The sequence below is a fragment of the Dipodomys merriami genome, unplaced genomic scaffold, assembly GCF_024711535.1.
Source record: "Dipodomys merriami isolate MVZ:Mamm:240054 unplaced genomic scaffold, mDipMer1.0.p SCAF_1114, whole genome shotgun sequence".
Taxonomy (NCBI): domain Eukaryota; kingdom Metazoa; phylum Chordata; class Mammalia; order Rodentia; family Heteromyidae; genus Dipodomys; species Dipodomys merriami.
This window is the reverse complement of record NW_027202399.1, coordinates 42,094-63,313: the sequence shown is the minus strand read 5'-3', so window position 1 is coordinate 63,313 and position 21,220 is coordinate 42,094. Positions and strand designations below refer to the sequence as shown.

The 21,220-nt window shown below is 39.9% G+C and overlaps 1 long non-coding RNA gene across 1 annotated transcript; it reads left to right on the top strand.

Moving 5' to 3' along the window:
* The first annotated feature begins 16,511 nt into the window (after positions 1-16,511).
* On the top strand, positions 16,512-19,121 carry LOC138822510 (uncharacterized). Its single transcript, XR_011370529.1, has 4 exons — positions 16,512-16,598; positions 16,899-17,090; positions 17,791-17,833; positions 18,775-19,121. It is a non-coding gene; the product is annotated as an uncharacterized lncRNA (long non-coding RNA).
* Positions 19,122-21,220: the final 2,099 nt, after the last annotated feature.

The window sequence follows — 21,220 nt, the reverse complement described above, 5'->3', positions numbered from 1 at the left end:
GGAGATATAAAAATAAAAACACTTAAAATATTATAAAGGTATAAAGAGGTAGTACTGCTCTTAAGGAATTTAAGTCTCAGAGGTTTCGAATTGAGTAATAAATTTGTGGATTCAGTGTGTACACAATGGGGTAAAAGGTCTAATAATTGACTACAGGTTTATCTGAGGATGTGTAGAACAACAATTAAGTCACATAAAGAAGAATGCAAGAGAAGAAAAGGTGAAAAGGATGAGAAAGAAAGAAAAAAGATCAGAGGTTCAGTAGAGCTAAACAGAAAGCGAAAACAAAAAACAAAAACAAAAAACAAACAAAAAAAGAAAGAAAAACGCACACACACTGAAACCCCTAAAATAAAATTCTAAGAGGAAAAAAAATTACTAGAAAACAATTTTTTTTCAAAAAGTAAAAATCAAAGATTAAAAAAATTAGAAAAAAATTATTTTATAAAAGGTACAAAAACAATAGTTCTTTTTTTAAATTTAATTTTATTTTATTTGGGAACATACTGTACAGAGGAGTTACAATTACATGGGCAGCATAATGCGTACATTTCTTACCAAGCATTGCAGCCTCCTCCTTTGTTTACCTTTCATATCCCTTCCCTGCCTCCCCCTCCCCCCCAATCCCAATCCTTCTCCTTCCCCTCGCCCCCCGCACCGACTTTGTAAAGCTCGTTTTGGACATGACAACTTGTACTTCTCATTGTTGCAACAGGTCCACCTGTATCCTTAAACAACTGGTTTTACCCCATCTCCTCCACAAGTTATACTGACATCAAATATAGTGAAAGCAGGGGTTATACTGTGGGGGAGGGACATACAAAGCAACAAAGAGATAATCTTATAAATGCGTTAGAAACACATACATGAAAGAAAAAAAACATTAAAATACACATCTAACGGTTCATTTTCCTGACATCACTTTATCTGACCTTTTCCGCTTGACTCATACATATACTAGATATTGCAAATAAGGGAAACCATCGGACCTATGTTTCTTTGGGCCTGGCTTACTTCACTTAATATAATTTTTTCCAAGTTTTTCCATTTCCTACCAAATGGGGCAATGTCATTCTTTCTGATGGAGGCATAGAATTCCATTGTGTATATATACCACATTTTCTTGATCCATTCATCTACTGAGGGGCATTTGGGTTGGTTCCATATCTTAGCTATGGTAAATAATGCTGCAATAAACATAGTTGTGCTGGTAGCTTTAGTGTGGTCTTGTTTGTAAACATTTGGGTAAATGCCCAAAAGTGGGATTGCTGGGTCATAGGGGAGTTCTATGTGAAGTCTTTTGAGGAACCTCCATACTGCTTTCCAAATTGGTTGAACAAGTTTACATTCCCACCAACAATGAAGTAAGGTTCCTTTCTGCCACATCCCCTCCAGCATCTGTTGTTGTTAGAGTTCTTGATTTTTGCCATTCTAACTGGAGTGAGGTGATATCTCAATGTTGTTTTTATTTGCATTTCTTTTATGGCTAGGGATGTTCATGTGTCTATTGGCCATCCTTCTTTCTTCTTCAGAGAAGTTTCTCTTTAAGTCTTTCGCCCACATATTTATTTGGCAGTTGTTTCTTTGAGGATTTGTTGTTGGGGGGGTTTAATTTTTTGAGTTCCAAGTATATTTTAGATATGAGACCCTTGTCCATTTTATGGCTAGTAAAGATCTTCTCCCAATCCGTGGGCTTTCTATTGATCTTGCTAGCTATGTCATTTGCCCTGCAGAAGCTCTGCAACTTTAAAAACAATAGTTCTTTGATTTTTTGGGGTGGGGGTGGGAAAAATCCTGAATCTCCCTTGTGTCCTTAACCGGCCTCTTGTTGGAGTCTCTGGTCTGCTTGTGTTCCTGTGGCTTGGTTGGTTTCTTAAATCAGTTTGTTTGAACAGGCAGAAAAATGTTCTGCTTTCCTCAAAGGTTTGCATTCCTCCTCCCAGGTTAGTTCAATGGGAGTCATTTTTGCTTTGAGTATCACAAAAGAGGGAGATGGCTTTTTCCTCAAGTTTGGAGATGTTGTGATGAGGCTAGGTTCTGGGTAGAGTTGAGGCCTTTTAGCAAACAGCAGCTTTTCCTGGGGGCTGGTTTGTGAGAAACTCACAGAGCCCAGCCTGGGGCCATTCTCAGGGTTTCTGTTTACTGAATTTCAATTGATTGTTGAGGCTGCTAAAGGGAGGGGCAGCCTCTGCCTCTGATTACACGGTGAAGAAAGCCACTCCTGGGGCTGGCACCCAAGCTGGGTGACTTTTCCCTGGGTAGAGCTGAGTCTGGCAGTTCAGGTTAGGCTCCTGTGACCTGCTAAATGACTCTAGTTTACTTCCAAGGCCTGAGTTAGAGCTAGCAGCTCTGCCGAGCTTTGTCGGTATCCAAGATAGAGATCTCCAGTACTGGGGGGGGAGGGGTGGCCTTCCCTCCTCTGCTCCCTAAGAAGGAGTGAGTATGTCAGGTTTCTACTCACACCGAGTCTTGATTCCTGGGTTGTCTCTGGTCTGCGAACTGAAGGATGAAGATTTCTGATCCTTGTTGGTTCTTGCTGGTGATGAGTAGAATCTGCTCACCCTCTGTGTCTGGCTCCTTCATCCCAGACTCTCTGTGATTCAGATATGGCAGGTATGGCCGCCGCCGCCGCCACAGCTGCTGCTGCAGCAGCGGCAGCTGCTGGCAAGTGCTCAGAGCTGTCTCCTTGCCTTTATTTTCCCTCTCTGGCCTAACTCTCTGTCCTTTAAAGGCACACTTGGTGTGGTTCTCTGGCTTAGGACTGTTTGCTGGACCTCTAAAACTGCTTTCTATGCGAGAGCTTGTTTAGCCTCCAGCTTCTCCTCCGCCATCTTCCCAGAACCTCCATCCACTAAATTATTTCTTTTGGATTATATATCCATAACAAACTATTCACTGTGTATTCACGGTACTTCATGAAAAAAGCCTGTGTTTATCAGCACAAGTGTCTTTGACATGGAATTGGTCTCTTTAAGCAATTACTCCAGGAGTAATGAAAAGTGGAATCTGAATGATGTTCATTCATGTATTTCGTGAGAAATTAAACTGATCTTTGTTTGGTATAAAGATCACTTACACTTTCATTAGCCACACCCTTTTCATTTAAAAATATCTATATTCTGAAGCATTTTTATTGCCATTATAGGAAGATAATGTGGGTTCATCTGCTCCATAGCTCTTGAAAGTTAATGAATATGACAAAGAATATCCTCAGATATGCCTGGTGCAAACCTGGATTTGAATTATGTGTCTAGAACTGATCAGTCTTGGGTATTTGGGAAATTTGCTTCACCTTGTTGCCTACTTCTGTTTTTAATAAAATATTTAATTCATTTTCTAACTTGAAAAACACTCATAAGCACTACAATTACCTAATACAGGTGCAGTGCTTGGAATAGTGTCTGTGCATTCTGTAGTAGGTCCCAGAGAAGTCAGCTTCAATTAACATGGTGAGAGCATCCTTCCTGAATGCCTTAAGAAATATATACCCAATTGATGTTAATATCTGTGAAAATTTGTCTACTACAAAAAGGTCTTTTCTTCATATGAACAATGAAAGTAATGATGGGGCTGTCCTGTGGCTTTTACTCTGAAGGAGTTTTGCCTAAATTTCCTTCTTACTCTATTAATGGTAGCAGTAATATTCTTTAGTGCTACCCTTCATGTTTCTAGTTCTGTGTTCCATTTGGAATACTATTGTAACTTACTTTATAAACTTTGTTATCAGAATAAATAAACTACAACTGCTGAAGTTTTCAATAAAGAGTCATTACATTACATTTTATGTGCTTAATGCTTTCCTGAAATTATGTCTTTGGGAGTATATATACCTAACAGACCATTTTTTGTGATTTCTTATATGATTCATATAGATTTCTTATGTTATTCTTTTATAATTTCTTAAAGATCCATAAATAAAACTGCTTAGAACAGAAAAGAGTAGGTAAACAATACTATTATGGTGGTCTTAATGGCTAAGCATAATGAATATGTTAAAAACTGTTGGAAGATTCATTTGCTCTGTTTGCTATTCTCTCCCCCTTCTTTGTAGAAAGGTTCTTACTATGAGGTGCCAAATGGTCTGGACATTCCAAGCCTTGTCTCAGTGACAGAAATGATAGAATTAGGGACATGTGCTTCCATGGATGGTGTTTAGGAAGCTCACAATATGGCAATACCAATACACATAAAGAAACTTTTGTGAGTGATGTGTATTCACTTCCTCAATTACCAAAATTTAATTCACATGTGAAAACATCAAATTACTTACATTATAATATATGCAGTTTAACTGGCATTACTAACACCCTCATAAATCAGATGCAAACTAAAAGTTCTACTTCAAAAATCAACATCTAAGGCAGTGTTGGAAATATAAGAAGATAAACAATAAATCTAAAGAGTGAGATCTTTAACACTGGCAATGAGCAGTGATAGCTCAATTGTTAACCAGGCTTGAAAAGTTCGGGTGTCCACTAACTATGTGGTTAGATTTGCAGTGTTGACCTTAGTACCAAGATTGGAGGTAACATTCAAAGGCAGCTGAGGTTGCTGCAGTATTGTAGCTCAATACAGTGTGATCCTGCCTGATAATGGTAAAGCACAAAGTAGAAGTTAAGTCAGTATAATGTATAGAAAGGATTCTCCACTGAGAATAATTGCAGGTGTGATATCACTCTTGCATTGAAAATGTATTGCCCATCATTCTACTTTAAGCTCTAGCATTTTTCTGATCTGATGACAATTTTAACACACGAATGTGCCATGAATGCTGAGAGGTGTATATTACTCTAATCTAGGTATAAATCCTCACAGGTATGGAATGGCCTGACCCTGATACTTCATTCTGTGTTGCTGAGTTTCATGGAGAAATGGTCGTAATTAGGCAATTCACACTCACCTATTTGTAATTCAGGCAACTGGGTCATCACTCCAGTGACGTGGTCTGACCTATGAAATAAATAACATTATTTCACAATGTATATGTGTTTCTGAAAATATATGCAATACCAAATACCAAATATACAAAAGGGACAATTATCCATTTCTTATATTATCACAAGTAAAGATAGTCCTGAATTGCACTTTCTTGCTAGAGGATCACAGGTTGACTGCTGATGTTAGGTATCTTTCCAGGTGATCCTATACATTTGTCAATCTTCTTTGAGGAAGTATTTTTATGTGGTTTGTTTTGAGGTATTCAGAATATAAGTACTGTCATTAACCGCAACCTTGGGACAGCAAATACAATGGGATACCTGGCCAAAGAACTGAGAAATCACAGGAAGTGATAGGAATGAAGACACGAGAGGACCCAATGCCTTATTACCAGCTTCTGGATCCCCAAATCCTGCTTAACAGACTTTATATTCATTCTACTATAGGGGGTGGTCAGTGGCTACAGGTATGTCCACAAACTAAGGCATCAATCTAGTTTGTGGTTATAATTATTAACATGAGGTATTGTTTGTAAACATAGTGATAATTGAATCCCTTATTGTTAGGGAGAAGAAGGGAGCAAGGGTCATTACAACTATATCACAGACATCCATCTTGTCTCCAAAGTCTTAGTCTTTTATTGTCCAACAGCTCTAACTTAAATACCCTTGAGGTAATAACTCTTCATACTCCTGTCTTCCCTTGACTGTTTGACCTTCCCAGAGCACAGCCTTTTGAATGCTGTTTGAGATGGCTTCCCAATCTATCCCTTTTCAGGTCTAACAGCTTGACTCTAGAATCTCTCACAAGTACTGTGAGAGATGTATTATCTTGAAAAGGATATTATTTTTAGGATAGGTTCAATTTTTGAATTTTATTTTATTTCAAAGATACTTTACAGAGTGTGTAGAGTTACATGAGTAAGGTAAATTCCTTGTTGAATATTGTTACCCACTCCATCGTTGTTATCATATCCTTTCCCACCTCCTACCCCTCTTCCCACCCAAGATTGTCAAGTTCATTTCTGACATAGTGTCTTGTGAATATCATTGTTGCAGTGGGTCGCTCTTTGTACTCCTTTCATCACTATGTTTTTCTTTTCCTTCTCAAAATCAGATAAATGTATTTACAAAATGAAAGGTACCAGAATTAAGACAGAGATTGCAGGGGATAAACCAATTGAAAAAGACAAATGAAATAAAATAAGATCTAGATACACTATTTTAGAGATATCAAGGTTGACATCTGAAAAAAATGACTTGTTTCCATACCTTGGAGTTCATTTCAATTAGCATCATTTTGTAAGGTCAAATGTACATAGCTTTGGAGCTAGCAATCCCACTCCTGGGCATTTGTGGAAATGATCTCAAGCTAAAATTTACTAAATCTACAACTATGTTTTTGGAAGCATTATTACCATATCTAAGATATTGAACCAAACTAGAAGCCTCTCTATATATGAATAGTTCAAGAAAAGGTGGTATATATACACAATGAAATTTTATGTTTCTATCAGAAAGAATGACACAGCCCCTTTCTTAAGAAAATGGAAAGACTTGGGAAAATAGTCATGGAACCTAGGTTCCATGGTTTCCTTCATTTTTATTAATAAATGTTTAGGATAGTCCTGGAAGACAGGTTCACATTTTAAACTCTTAATATTCCCTTTTTTCTCCCTCTTCCTCTCTCATTCCATTTGTGTGTGTGTGTGTGTGTGTGTGTGTGTGTGTGTGTGTGTGTGTGTGTGTGTGTGTCTGCGCATGCGCACGCGTGCCACCCAGTAATGAAACTTGACTTGGAGCCTCAAACTCTTGCTTGTTTTTTTCACTAATGACTGACTGAGTCTGTACTATTTGATCCAAAGTTTCAATCTGTCTTTGATTGAACAATTGAACATAAATGTCTCATGGATTGCTACCCCAGCCATCGGTGAACTATGATCTTCCAATCTCAGGCTCATGACTATCTAGAAATAAGGATAAGGCACTGGCAGCCAGCTCTATTGCCAAGTGTCTTTTGCTTTTATTTGTTTTTGTTTTTTGTTGTTTTTGTGCATCCAAAATCTCTAAGAAAAACAAATCATTTATAATCAGGACTATTCACATAAAATGTGTATTGTTTAAAGATTACCTTAATAATGTTATTCTTTTGCATCCACATTATGTGATTTGATTTTTTTTTATCTCTACTATTGCAAACAGTCAAGTAACATACACATTTTGAATCTTCTTGTCTTGGTTTTATAGTTTGTTAGGTGTTTCAAAACAGAGTTTATCAAGGTTTAACTCTTCACTACTGAAGCAAGACTTTTATGATTATTCAATATCCTGTAAATCGTATGTTCATCACTTCTTGTGACACCTTATGAGCACAGGTAGTTTCCTACACGTACTTTAGACCCCAATGTGATGTGCTCTACTGCCATATATGCAAGGGCATCCTTTGTAATTCTCCTTGAATTTTCACTGCTCTTTTCTCTACTCTCCAGTGCTAAGTCCTGTTATGATCTTGTTGATTTTCTCCCCCGATACACCTTCATCATTGTATCTTGGGACTACTGGTATGCACTACTGTACTTCTGTCCATTCTCATTATGCTTTGGCTTAACCTTTCTCACCCTGGAGGGCCAGAGATGGGGATATTTTCTTCAATCTTTAGCTACGACATCTATCTTTATACTTTCTAGAACTACATTCATTGAATTCTTTCTGTAAATTCTAAGGCCTTGACAATAATTACTGCATTTTCATGGCTTTTTGATTTGGCATTAGGGAAGAATATAGGTCAGTAACTGTAACTGAGGTAAAAGAAGATTGCAATCATTCCTCAATAGCTGTTGTTCATTGGATAATGTTTACTTCAAGGTCTGCCTGCCTGCTTCCTTTTAATTGTTTATTTTTCAATGTAGCCTTTTCTTCTGGAAAGTATTTATGGGCCGAGTGAAAATCAATTCCTACTGTAATTAGTCATTAATTTTATTCCAACATAATTTCACAGATCCTTTTGAGTTTCTTCAGGGTCTGTATAGTAGTGCTTCACATTCTTAGATATGTTTTAACATCGATGCATCCAATGATAAAGACACATTGCTTAAATCACCATTTTGATGACTGCAATAAACCATCTTGCAAGCTCACAGATACCCCACCCTCACTACTCTAGTCCCTCATAGTCACATTGCTCCCCTTTCCTAGTACATCCAAGCTACTCCCTTCCCTTTCATACCAAGTAGCCTTCTCCCTCGATCCTCTCCTATTTTCATCAGAACCTCCGCCCATAACTAGCCTACTTCAAACTGGACTAACCTTTCAAACCCAGCCTTGAACCTACTTCTTCTCACAAAACCCATCATGCAATACCAAAAACCCTTCACCTCCCTATAACTGCCCTTGAAGCCTCACCTTGGTTGGCTAGAAGCTTCTCACACAGCCCATCTCCTGCCTAGAAAGCCAGCCCTGTTCTACCACAAGCCTCACCACCTCCCACAAGTGTTCTCTCAATGCCCTGCCTTACTCCTCAGATGAACCCGACCCCTATTGGCTCCTCCCTCAGATCCACACCCTACTCCACCAGATACCCTTTATATCCCTTCCACTCCTTCTCAAAGCCCCTCCTCCAACTATCCCCATGGCTCCAAGCCCTGCATTGCTCCAGAAAAAACCCACTAGAATACCCCCAACACACTATCCCATCTCTCAACACCCACATTGCTCCACTAGAAACAACTGCATCAGATGGCCTCCATCTGGAAGCCTCACCAGGCTCAACTGTAAATCCCTGTCCCTCCGTTTTCCCTTTTTGAAGGTTGCTTTGCCCTACTGGAAACCCTGTACAAAGACCATGGCCTGCCTTGCAATACTGAAATCCCCACCCAACATTACTCCTCTTTTCAAAGTGGTGACTGACTATACCAGAAACCCCATCTTAACCATTCTGGTGCACTGCATCCTATCAGTGCTCTCACAAAGCTCTGGTTCTGTAAATCTCCTCCATACATTGTGACTGCACTCTTCTCTTCAGGAAACCCCACTTCCACCCGAACATACTCTCCAAAGGCCTGCCATTGTCCACCAGAAACCCCGCCCCTTACTAGTCCATGTCTTCCTTTTACCACCCTGACCTCTCAAGGCCAGACATTGAAAAGCCTCTCCCTCATAGCTCCGCATTCCTGCACCAGAATCCCCACATTCTGTCAGCCTCTTGCCTACATTCACTGCCTTGCCTTATGGGAAACCTCATCCTACATATCCCACAAGGGCTCACAATGCTCCCCCAGAACCCTTCCTCTAAGTAACCTCCTCCTTTGTAGCTTTGTTCTTCCTTCTCAAAGCTCTGCCCCAATCAGCCTCCAGCCCTGTGACCCAGCCTTCTTACTAAAGTACCGCATACTCTACAAGAGACCAGGCCCCTAACAAGTCTAGTACTTCCTGTCTCCTCCCTGTGGTCTCAAAGCCCAACACAGACTGGTCTTCACTCCCTAAGACTCACCATGCTCCACTACAGAGACTGTGCCAATACCAACTCCCCCTTTTAACCAGAGAGGGCTCCACCAGAAACCCACACCATCTCATCCATGAAGGTCCAATCTAGTAACTGTTATGAGATATGTGATATTGTACTGGCCATAGAATTCATACTAATCAATATGATAAGAAAGCAGTCTTGCAAAAAGGCAACAAAAATTAGACAGCTATTAGATGCTTTATTCTAGTTTGGGGTTCTGTTACCAGGCAGATACACATTGTGTGAAAATGTATGAAGGTGATTCTTCTTATTGGAAACCATTCTTTGAAGTATCAGTAAGGTTTCATGAATGATCATTTTATTTCTAGAAAATTCGTACATATTTGTGCCCATTAACTTTAAAAATATTAGTTATTTTAAATCCTCTCTTTTCATTGAGGAAAGAGTATTAGATGACTTTCAACTCACTTCCATAATAAATAATTTTGGAGTTGCTTACCTTACTATGTACCAGAGTTTTTAGCAAGAGAAATTCTCTACCAGGGGGCTGGGAAGGTGGCTCAGTGTTAGAGTGCTTGCCTTGCATGCATGAGGCCCTGGGTTCGATTCCTCAACACCGCATAAGCAAAAAAGAAAAAAGCCAGAAGTGGCACTGTGGCTCAAGTGGTAGAGCACTAGCCTTGAGCTGAAGAACTGAGATACACTGCCCAGGCCCAGAGTTCAGGCCCCACGACTGGACCCCCCCAAAAAAAAAACATGAAAAAGAAATTCTCTAACAGAATCCATTTTGAATTTCCTCCTTCCACTAAAGTGTCCTTTGGAAAAGATTGAAATGAGATTATACAGGTAAAATGCCAGAAATAAAAACGTATTTTTTATCATAACAAAATTATGATAAAGACCCCATCCAATGTGCTTTTAATTTTCTAACAAAAGGAACTTAAGCCTATTTAACTGTAGACTTTCTGAAGACTATAAGACAAAAATATAAGAAATGCCCTCTTATACCATGGTTCTGAAAACAAAACCAAAATAAGGAAAGACAACATAATGACACAGAAGGAAATGAAGAACTTGTACATATGATATAGCATGTAAAAAATACACTGAATCAGGTAAAAATTATTTTGGTCACCATGTCTGGTTGTTCAATATATTTCATTTCAAATATTGTTCTTTGTTAACCTGTGACTTAATATTAAAAGTCTCAGCAGGGATATGCCCAGGTAATTGTGTAGTCAATTTCATCATTGCAAGATCATCAGGATGAAAAACTCCACACACCTTAAGACACACCTGCAACAGCAGTAGACATACACTCCTATTGGTCCAACAGTGTAAGCCAGACCTGTGTTTTACCAAAGCTTTGTATGTGGTATGCTATGGTTTATTCAGGCTGAAGAGCCAAAATAACTCTAATTTAAGATTAACCCTACCATCTTGTGCTAGGCTTCCCTCAGAGTAATACCAAGAGAGAGAAAAAAAACCACAGGTTGCCACCAACCCTGCCCACCCTTAAGAAATCAAAACACTTTCCCAAGTGTTCCAGGAACAGTACATACCAATAGTTCAGAGAAAAGGCAGTGTGGTTTGGGTGGACTCAAACCAATCATGTAACTGCTTGTGTGGAAATTCCCTAAATTTGTTTGTTCAGTACTATAAAACTGTGCTGATGTTGTGCTCAGGGATTCTTATTATCACCGGTTAGTGAGTGCACAGAGGACCAGCTTGAGCTTGCAAATAAAAGACTCTTATGCTGTTCATATTGGTCGTGGTCTCTGGGGGTCTTTTGGGCATCTCAAGTCTGTACAACATTTCTGGGGGTTCATGTGGAATCTCCCTCATAAAACCATCCAGACGCCCCACCCCAGAGACTCAAAAAACAAAAACAGCTGTTAATTCAAGGCACTGCTGTTCTGCATATTTGGTTGCCTGTAATTTCTGTATCTGTAATTCTGGTTTCCCACAGGGTCTGTATTCTGGTTGGCAAGGACTCTTGGTAGATGCGCTATAAGACTGACAACGGGGTTCTTTGAGAAGATGTCCCCAGACCCCTCTTGGTAGATTGCTGTTTAGTACAGATATTTTTGGGAAATTTTCTGTCTGTAGTCTCGCACTTTCATGCAGACATTTTGTGGGAAGTTTTCCATCTGTATTGGGAAGTTTTCCATTTTGGGGGAAACTCTCCGTATGTAGTTCGGCGCTTTCTTGTTTACAATTTACAATGATGCAGTGTGTCTTTGTAAATTCTTTGTGTTGAGTGTTCTGTTTGTCATTTGGAGTTTATATTAGCCTTTGTCCTTGGCCCAGGAGGGTCTGAATATGGGGGAGAATCTGTCAGTCTGAGGGGATGGCCGCTAGGGACTTATTTCCCTTGCTCCAAAATGACTGGGACTTCTCTTCCACTTTGGAAGGCCCCTGGGTCAACAAACGTTGGTGAGACATCACCCCATTCACTGAGACCTGATTGTTCTCTGTTCTGTTTCTTGAGGTAGGGAAGTTCTGGGTGAGAGTAGCATGCTCATTCAGCAGACTCTGGATTCAGCTTGCTGAGTGAGAACGGCACAGAGTTCTGGTAGGGATAAACTCAGCCTTTGGGTGTTGAGTTGTCTCGTTCTGTTTTAGAATTGGTACGAGCTTTAATGTGGGTTTTTGGTTTTTGTGATTTTGTTATTTATTTGAACATCTCTGGGGAAATAAAAGCTCCAGCCTCCAGCTGAGCTCAGTCACAGAGAAGGCTGTGTGGCTGGGTTTCACTTTTCACCTAGTCCTGACAATGTAAACTGCTCTTGTATAAAATTGGATAAAAATCAGGCCAGTTTAGTTTCAGGTGACCATCCCCCCAGCATTCCTCCAACAGAAGGGATTCAAAAGACTAATTGGAGAAATGCCTTTGTAAAGCAAGCCCTTGAAAAATGAAACTCAACAAAGATACTTAGTTTAAAAGAAATATTGTCTTAAATTTTTGTTTGAAAATTTTAGAAAATGTATGTAAAAGTTGTTTTTATTTTTGCATGCTTAAATATCTGTGTGAGTGTGTTTTGTATGTGTTTGGTAATATGTTGAAGATAGACATTTTCAGCATTCTGTAACAATTGGGTGAGTTCAAAATTTAAAATTCAAAAGGTTATGACGTTTCGACATTACCAAAAAAATTTTTAAAGAATTTTCACTTTGTTTTAAATGGCTTTTTAAGGATTCTTTAACTTGAAAATTAGAAAATCTAGTATTTTAGAATGCATAAGTCTCTTTACACTGTAATAAAGATATCTGGCTAAACAACAAGGAGAAACTTAGAAGACAAGAGAAGAACTATCTTTAGGAGTGAAGGGTGAACATGCAGAAGTGCAGTTCAGCTGGTCATGCACAGTAGAACCATGCATGTTGAAAGAAGGCAAGCTGGCACAAATGCAGTTCATATAACCCTAAAGAGTTGGATTGGGTGCGTGCCCATTACACAGGAAGGGCTAAGTGGCTCATCTTTATTTTGTACCTTACCTTCAGATAGACACTGGAAACATGATGGTAAAACTGAATGATGTAATGATCGGATTATCATTGCTAAAACTGTCCCTGGGATATGTTAAAATTAAAATTAAGAAGGCCTTTAAAAAGGATTAAAAAGTTTATTTATATAATGTGATTTGTTCTCAATGATATTCTGCTATTGGATATTTTTAAGGCAAAATGGTGTTAAGTCTAGCTTCTTGGTACAGTGATTGTGATTGTAATTTTTGCAATAAGAAAAATTCTTATTTGAGTTTAAAAGTTTTCATGTGTATCTGTTTTAAAACAAGCATCCAAGAGAAAATGAGTGACACCTAGCCTTGAGAGGTCAAGGGATTTTTCAAAATGCAACTAAAAACTAAAGTATAGAATATTAAAACGGAGATAACAAATTAGGAATTGATTTCTGGATATAAAGTTTAAAAGTAAAAACGTTCTAAATATTTACCTCAAAATGCTAAAGGAAAAATTAGGATTACCAAAATAATTGCTTAATTCCTATTTCAGTTTGCTCTCATAGGTTTTTTTTTTGTAACAGTTCCTAGCAGGTCCACAAAAAGGAGTGAGGATTCTTGTAAGTTTATCAGATGTAACTTTGGCTCTTAGTACTTTTCAGGTAAGAACATGCTTAAAAGACACTTCTATGTTGAACACCTTGTTGCTTTTAAGTGGATGAAAGTGGCCTTTTATGAGAATTGTTGATCTACAAACTGGTTCCAACCCAGCCCAGGCAGAAAAAGGTCCTTGTGAAACTGTCACTTCTACTCAGCCAAAAGATGGCTGAAAGAGCAAGCAGAGTTTCTTTAGGACTCAAAGTGGCAGAGCGATAGCCTGCTGTAGATCTGAGGGACAGCACTCAGGCCCCGAGTTCAAGTTCAGCAACTAACTAAGGGAAATGCCAATGAGGCATTTTTCCCAGTGTGGAGAAGACACTCCTGGGATGAAAACAATGGAGGAGCATCCAGACACCATAAGCCACTGCTTGTATGGCAGAAATAATGTCAGATCTTAGAGTCATTTGTGTGTGGCTTTTCAAAAATTGGTCAGAACCAGGAGTTCATGGGAACATAGTTTGTAAGCATGCCTACTGTCTATGTCTATCTACCTTGTAAGGGACAGGAACTCTTCAGTCATCTGTGATAGTACTAAAAAGTTAAGGTTTTAAAATGTGGAAGATAGTTTTGATCCCAACCCCTGTATGTGCCAAAAACTCTAATTGGCAGTAAATTTTGAGCTGATGCCAGCTACATGAAATTCATCTGCTCAGGAAAAAAACTTTGTAAACCTGAGTGTGTGTTTCTATTGATATCTGTCTGAAGGCCTACATAGGTAACTGAGGCATTGTTAGGATTACTAGAGATCACATTCCTATGCCATCCAGAAAGATCCTTTTGTAAACTAGAAGTCTAAATAAGCTCCACTGCTGTAGCCAGAAAAAAGGACTGTGCATTTGTTAAAAGTTAAAATATTGTTCTTAATGACATTTAACCCTGATAACCTCTTTGTAAAATAGGCTATGTTTATAGGTTCCTGGCTAACTAGGATCAACATCCCTGAGTCAGCTTGAAGAAGTGACAGAAGCTGAATCTTTGCCCAACATCCCCTTTTAAGAACAAGGGACCAGATTCACTTTTTTAAAAATGTGGCAAAACAGACAGAAGGAAAAGACATGGGAAATAATACTACAGGCCTGAGCCCTGTATATCTGCCTAGAAAATCCTAGCCCTATTAAAAGAACTATCTAATTTAAAATGTTGTCAGCTTGGTAAATTGTCCTGGGCTATTGTCTAAATAGTTTTAAAATCTAGTGGGGTCACAGCCTGCCAAGCCTATGCCATGTGTCCTTAACCAGGTTGTGTAGGAATTTGCAGCTCAGCACGAGGTGTGACTGTCCTTTGGAGCCACTGAGAGACCCTGTGCTGCTGCTGCTGTTGCTGCTGCTGCTGCACACCCTAATGGGTAAAGTTCAACGACAGCCTGACAGTCACCTGGAGGAAATCTACATCATCACTCAGACCACCTCCACTGCAGTAAAATAGACTGAACTCCTGCTTGACTCCATCACCTGAGAATGCTTCCCTGTTGATATCTACTACAAAATAAGATCATGTGGGACATTCTTTTACTGATATCTAGTAACCCTCTCTACTCCCACAGTGGATATTAGTGGCAAGGTTATTGCTGAATTGCCTTAGGCACTTCAGGGTCACAGCCTCTTTTCTCTCTGGTAGGGTAATAACCTGCTTCTTCCTGGGTATGTTTTAAAGATAAAGGAGGATTTCTTTTTTAAATCAACGGAGACAGTAAGAGGAATGAGACCCAGCCCTAATCTTAGCCTTAAAATCTAACAAGCTTTTCATCCCATTAGTGCCCTGAGGCTTTCTGAGATAACATGGTTCCACAAGTCAAAGTAAAAATGGGCACACACACACACACACACACACACACACACACACACACACACACACACACACACACACACACACAAACACTCCCACAGAGATGTACACACACAGAGTCACAGGCAATATTGTATCTTAAATTCTTATCCAGAGATTGGACAACAGCCCACTTATTTGTGAAGGTTTTTCTTGATTATTTTGAAGGAGGAGGATAGTTCATGAGACACAGGTGACAAGACTTTAGTGAGGAATACTTTATAAACAACTAGCTTATAAAAAGAACAGGAGCATTGTTTTTATCTTTAAATCTTACATTCCTTCAACTATAGTTTTAAATAATAATCATTGAGGGGCTGGGAAGGTGGCTCAGTGGTAGAGTGCTTGTCTTGCATGCATGACGCCCTGTGTTCAATTCCTCAGCACCACATAAGCAAAAAAAGAAAAAAAATCCAGAAGTGGCGCTGTGCCTCAAGTGATAGATTGCTAGCCTTGAGCTGAAGAGCTGAGAGACAGCGTCCAGGCCCAGAGTTCAGGCCCCACGACTGGACACCCATTCAAAAAATAATAATCATTGAATTATGAGAAGACAATGCAGCACCTCTTCCCTTCTCCCCTTCCCCTCTGTCATAAAATATGACAAAAGTATCAAAAATAGTCTTTTATCTTAAAAAAATGTACACGTGTAAAAATGTCTGACTATATGTGTAAGGTTTTTTCAATATTTTTATGATTTTTCCCACTTCTAAGTATTTGTCTTTTGGGCAGATTACAGCACACAGGGGCTTCAAGAGCAAACAAAAGATTAGGAAACATGAACCAAACAGTGTCCTAGGAAGTAGATGCAAAAAGCACATGGCAGACTGAGAGGGTCCTGAGAGGCAAAATGATTTTTGCAGAACAAGAGGAATAGTGAAAAATAAGGAATAAGGCATGGTTCTCACCTAGGAAAGCTTCCTTGAGGCTGAGACCATGCTGGTTCCTAGGCCTACCTGAGGATGTTGGGATTTGACAATGTCCACATTTGTATAGAGTGATGTGGGAGGGGAAATTTCAGCCTCCCGTTTGTCTTTGGGATGGTCTTATGTGAGTAAGCAGCTTAGATCATTGGGCTCTGAGAGATGACACTACTTCCCTCACAATGGAATAGAATATGGAACTCTGAGACCCAGGCAACTGTAACTTACAGTCAGCTCTAGCCAGCTCACTTGGCCTGTGGCTCAGAAACAAGAAAGACATTCCTGTATTGTTTTCAAAGTTCAAGAGAATCAGGTCCCAGGCATGAGAGGGGTGAGTGCCTCACTCAATACTGCAGACATTGGATCAGTGCCAAACCACGAATCCAATGTCTCAGGCCTTTTTATAAGAAGAAATAAAGGGAATCACAAGGCAACTCAGGTCAGGTGTAACTATGACAGGAAACCTATTTAATCTCATTCTAGCCCACAGTACAGGCTTCTTCTTGTGTTTTTATATGTGTATATTGATAAAATATTTACTGTGTACTTTTCAATCCTATTACTCTATTACTCATTTTGAAGTGTACTCCCATTTCCATGTTTCAAAGATTCATTCTTTTTACCACCTCAGTGTGACAATGAGTCTGCTCAAATCCTGAATGTGCCTTATAATATATGGAGCTTGGACTCAGGCTTGTTGGAAATGCTGGTAATGGACCTGATCCCTGCCTACCAGAAAGGTGATCTCTTCTATGTTGGAAACTTCCACCGCCACTCTAGAGAGTGGGAGACAATGGAGCAGTTGCTGGATATTGTTTAAAAAGTGAGTGTTCCTCATTCAAATCCAGGACTGATGAGACCCCCTGGCAGATTATTGGAATACTTGGTACCTCTCTGAGACTGTTTCACTGGGGTTTTATCACAGGAGCTTGGCTTGAGACAAAGAAGTGCATTCCCTGGATTACTCCTTACGAGTGGCCTGCCAGAACATTTCATTTTCCTCAGAAGCTAGTGGAGCCTTAACAGTTTGCTTGCTGAGAGACTAGGATTAAAGGAATGAGCCAGTGTCACCCAACATCCACCCTCACCTAGGAAATCACTATCTTGGAGGCCTTTGAAGGAATATAGATGGAAGAAAGAATGGAACTTGAACTTGGGGCCTGAGTGCTGTTCTGTTCATATCACTCTACCATTTAAGCTCCAAGTCCAGGTCTGGCCTTTGGCTGGTTAATTGAAGATAAGTGTCTTTAGAATTTTACAAACTAGACTGGGTTCAAACTGTGATCCTTAGATCTCACCCTCCTGATTAGTAGGATTAGAGGCATGAGCCATGGGACATTTATTTGGACAAATGCTGATAAGCATCCTCACAGAATTTCCATGAAATTGTATAGACATATCTCTACTTTTTGTCTGTTATGTTTACATTACCATATGTGACTTAACCAGTCCCATGTCTGTCCTGTTAGTTCACAAAAGGAGAAGCATAGAGTTAACTTTCTTCTCTCCTCCCATTGGTACAGATCCTTCTACCGTAACTGGGAGGAAGATGAACAAGATGAAGAAGTAAGTGGACGTTGACATAAAGAGAAGTTCTGTCTTTGAAAACTGGGTATCTTTGAGGTGTCTGAATCAAAGTCAACTTCCTTCTTTGCACACCAGTTGTGATTTTCACCAGGGGGTTGAGGCTTGGCACTTCAGTGGATAGCAGATTACACAGTGTGGATGTGTTTGTGGTTTTGGACTCTCATGGATGACGAGGGGGGTATGTATAGCAAGTCAGATCAAGAGGGGAAACAACCTTCTCCTCCTAACATAGGGAGAATTTTAGATGATTATATTTGAGAAATTTCTAGAAGTGGGTTGTGAGGAGCATCCTGCTTGCAGGAGTCTCTTCCTCCAACATGCAAGTCCCGCCAGAAAGAGGCTATAGTACAAAGCTCAGGATGGGGAGGAAAGGCTCTCATTTTCCTTGTCACCAATCTGCCCATAGCATAGTTTGTTCCATCTTCCCTATGTGGATGGACTTCTACCTTGATGATTTCTATGAGAACAAGAACCATGACACCCTGAAAGAACTTACACAGTATGTCAAGCTCAAGATGCCCTCTTCAGACTTGCTCTTCTGCTTACATATTTTTCTGGACCAGCTAGAGGAGCGCATTGCCCATGAGACCAAGAAAAAGTGGAAGAAGTCCTTGTTTAGATACCTCAGAGCTGGTGAATATGGATGGAACTTGGGTCTTTAGGCATGGGCAGGATGGGCATAGAGCCCTTAGTACTCCCCAGCTTGGCAAAATATCCTTTTATGGATATTCTTTGCCAGGTAATATCTGTTCTCCTTTGAAGGAACTTGGAAGTAGCCACTCATTAGAAACATGCTAACTTCTCATCAGTGTTCAGTCCAAACTCAAGTTCTACAGCTTCCCCCATTAGATTCTCATGAAAGTTTAGTCACACCTTAACTTCTTGAGTTCTAAGACTCCTGTACCTATTTCCATTCTCAGGTTTGTATCACAGTAGAGCAGCTCCTGCAGTTCTCCAGATAAAGAACCCATCAGTGATGTCGTTTATGATGACTCATGGAAATCAGAAAACATTACTGATCTCCAGAAGGCATGTGAACATAGAGGGTGTTTTTTTAATATATAGAAAGGCCCAAGCAGGTTTTGAGTCCTGTGGACATCCCACTGGTTCTGAACCCCACATGTGAAGCAGGAGTACCTGCACTTACTGCCAAGGAAGAAGATGATCCAGAATATCTTCCAGTGATGTTGATAATCCACCTAGATTAGCTCCAAACAAGTCAAAAAGACATGTCTTGGTATGCAGTGTAAATGTATGCTAATGGAAAATGACCCCGGTGTATCTTCAGGAAAACCAATAAGTGAGGTCCAAAATCTAGATTCAGTTGAGGAAAGGGAATCTTTCCTCACAGAATATCCTGACCAATCTGTCCTCCTGAAGGGGATCCAGTTTCCAATTGAGAAATTAGAATCTGTCCCTCCTTGGACTCAGGAAGAAAACCCTGTCTTTAATGAGGAAGTAAATCCCTTTTAGGACTCTGAGGCAGAATTTCTTTCTGAAGGCAACTTAGAAGCCAATCTAGATTTAGAGATTCCTTCCCCCATTCCTGGGAAAACCTGTATTTTTTTTTGTCCTGATGGTTATAAAATGCTCATTCTATTTATTTTTCTAACTTTATTAAAATGGTAGTGTTTTTTATATAATCTAGTATTCATGAATCCTAATTATGTTTTTAAGCCTACAATCTGAAGCATTGTGCATACGTGTTCTGTGGGAGGAAAACAGAGTGACAGGGTGCTGTACAAGAGAGCCTACTGCATATTACTCAACTGTTAAATGCCAGGCCATGCCTGTATGGGGAAATAAGGTGGCTACAAAAGGTCTATGACATAGCAGGTTAAGGGTCCTAGAAAGCTGTTCTGTCAATTTGGACAAATGTCACAATACTTATAGTGGTATGTAGGATACTCTTCCAACCGTGAGTTCAAATCTGTTTACATTTCATTGTGCTTTGGGCACATATGGAAGAAAAATTACTCTCCAATAATATCATACAGTAATGTGAATCATTTTCTTTAAAACTGCTCCAGGGCTGAGAAGGTGGCTCAGTGGTAGAGTGCTCGCTTTGCATACATGAGGCCCTGGGTTCAATTCCTCAGCACTACATAAGCAGAAAAAGCTGGAAGTGGCATTATGGCTCAAGAGCTGAAGAGCTTAGGGACAGTGCCCAGGCTCAGAGTTCAAGCCCCACAACTGGCAAAAATACTGCTCCATTAAACAATTAATTAAATAATTAATAATTAATTCAGGCTGCAGCCACTTAATCAGGCATGCTGGTCCCTCTGGTGAAGTAGGATCCTACTGGAAGTCTGCCCACCTAGGGCCGTTGTGAGCATCCATCGCCTGGGACTGTGGAAGAAGATCAGGGTGCACCTGTTGTTGGGCTAGGGCAGCAACCTGGCAGCTGCTGCATGAATAACACAGTGCCACTGACTCACATCTAGCACCCCCCTGTCCCTTGGGCCGGGTCCATGAGGATCAGCCCCTGGGAGTACACGCATACTACGGGACAGGGTCCACCCACTTAGGAAGGAGTGCAGACTGAACAGATGCCACTCTGTGGATCAGTTTGTACAGTATTTATCAGCCGTGGAGGAGGGGTTGATTTTGTTCTGCTGTGGGGAAAAGATAAAAAAGACAGGCCCAAGCAGGGTGATGCCAACTTTTGTACTCAGACTGGCAAGGAAACTTTCCCCCACGCATTCGCCAGCAGGCTTAGGAAAGCCATTCCATGCTCCTTGTCCATGGAGTAGCAGCCAGGGACACTCCCATCCGATACTCCTGGATGCTCTTTTGGATTTGTTTGTTAATTTATTCAGAGAGCCCCTCCCTCAGACAGCAGAGTTATATTCTGGGTTTTGTAAAATGTTCTGCATCTGAGCATTCCCAGTGTTTGGTTTTTGTATTGTTTCTTTTAAATGCGTTTTGAAATTTGTGTTTTAGGTGTTGAGGTGCAGGAGGAGGAGCCAGGTTATGAAAATAGTTTCCTACAAGCCGTTCATCTAAAAATGAAAACATATTCTCTTTAAAAATGCATTTCAGGAAATAAATCTGAGAGTGGAGTAAAGGCTGCTTTCTCATGAGATCAAAATGTGAGATTTCTATATGCATGTTTTATGCGTTCAAAATACAATTAAGTAATCCACTATCTAGGAACAATTGTCCAGACCTAAGAGTTAAGTGTCTTGGGAGTTAGAGGCAGGGTTTTTTGAGCTTTATCCAAAGGGAGGGAAGAAAGGTAAAATCCGTAGATTACTTTGTAGAATCAAAGTGGTAATACAAAATGAGAATCACTAAAAAAACCTCAGTGTTATTTGGGTTTTCAATTGTTCCATATGTATTTTTGGATTACTTCTATTTCATTGA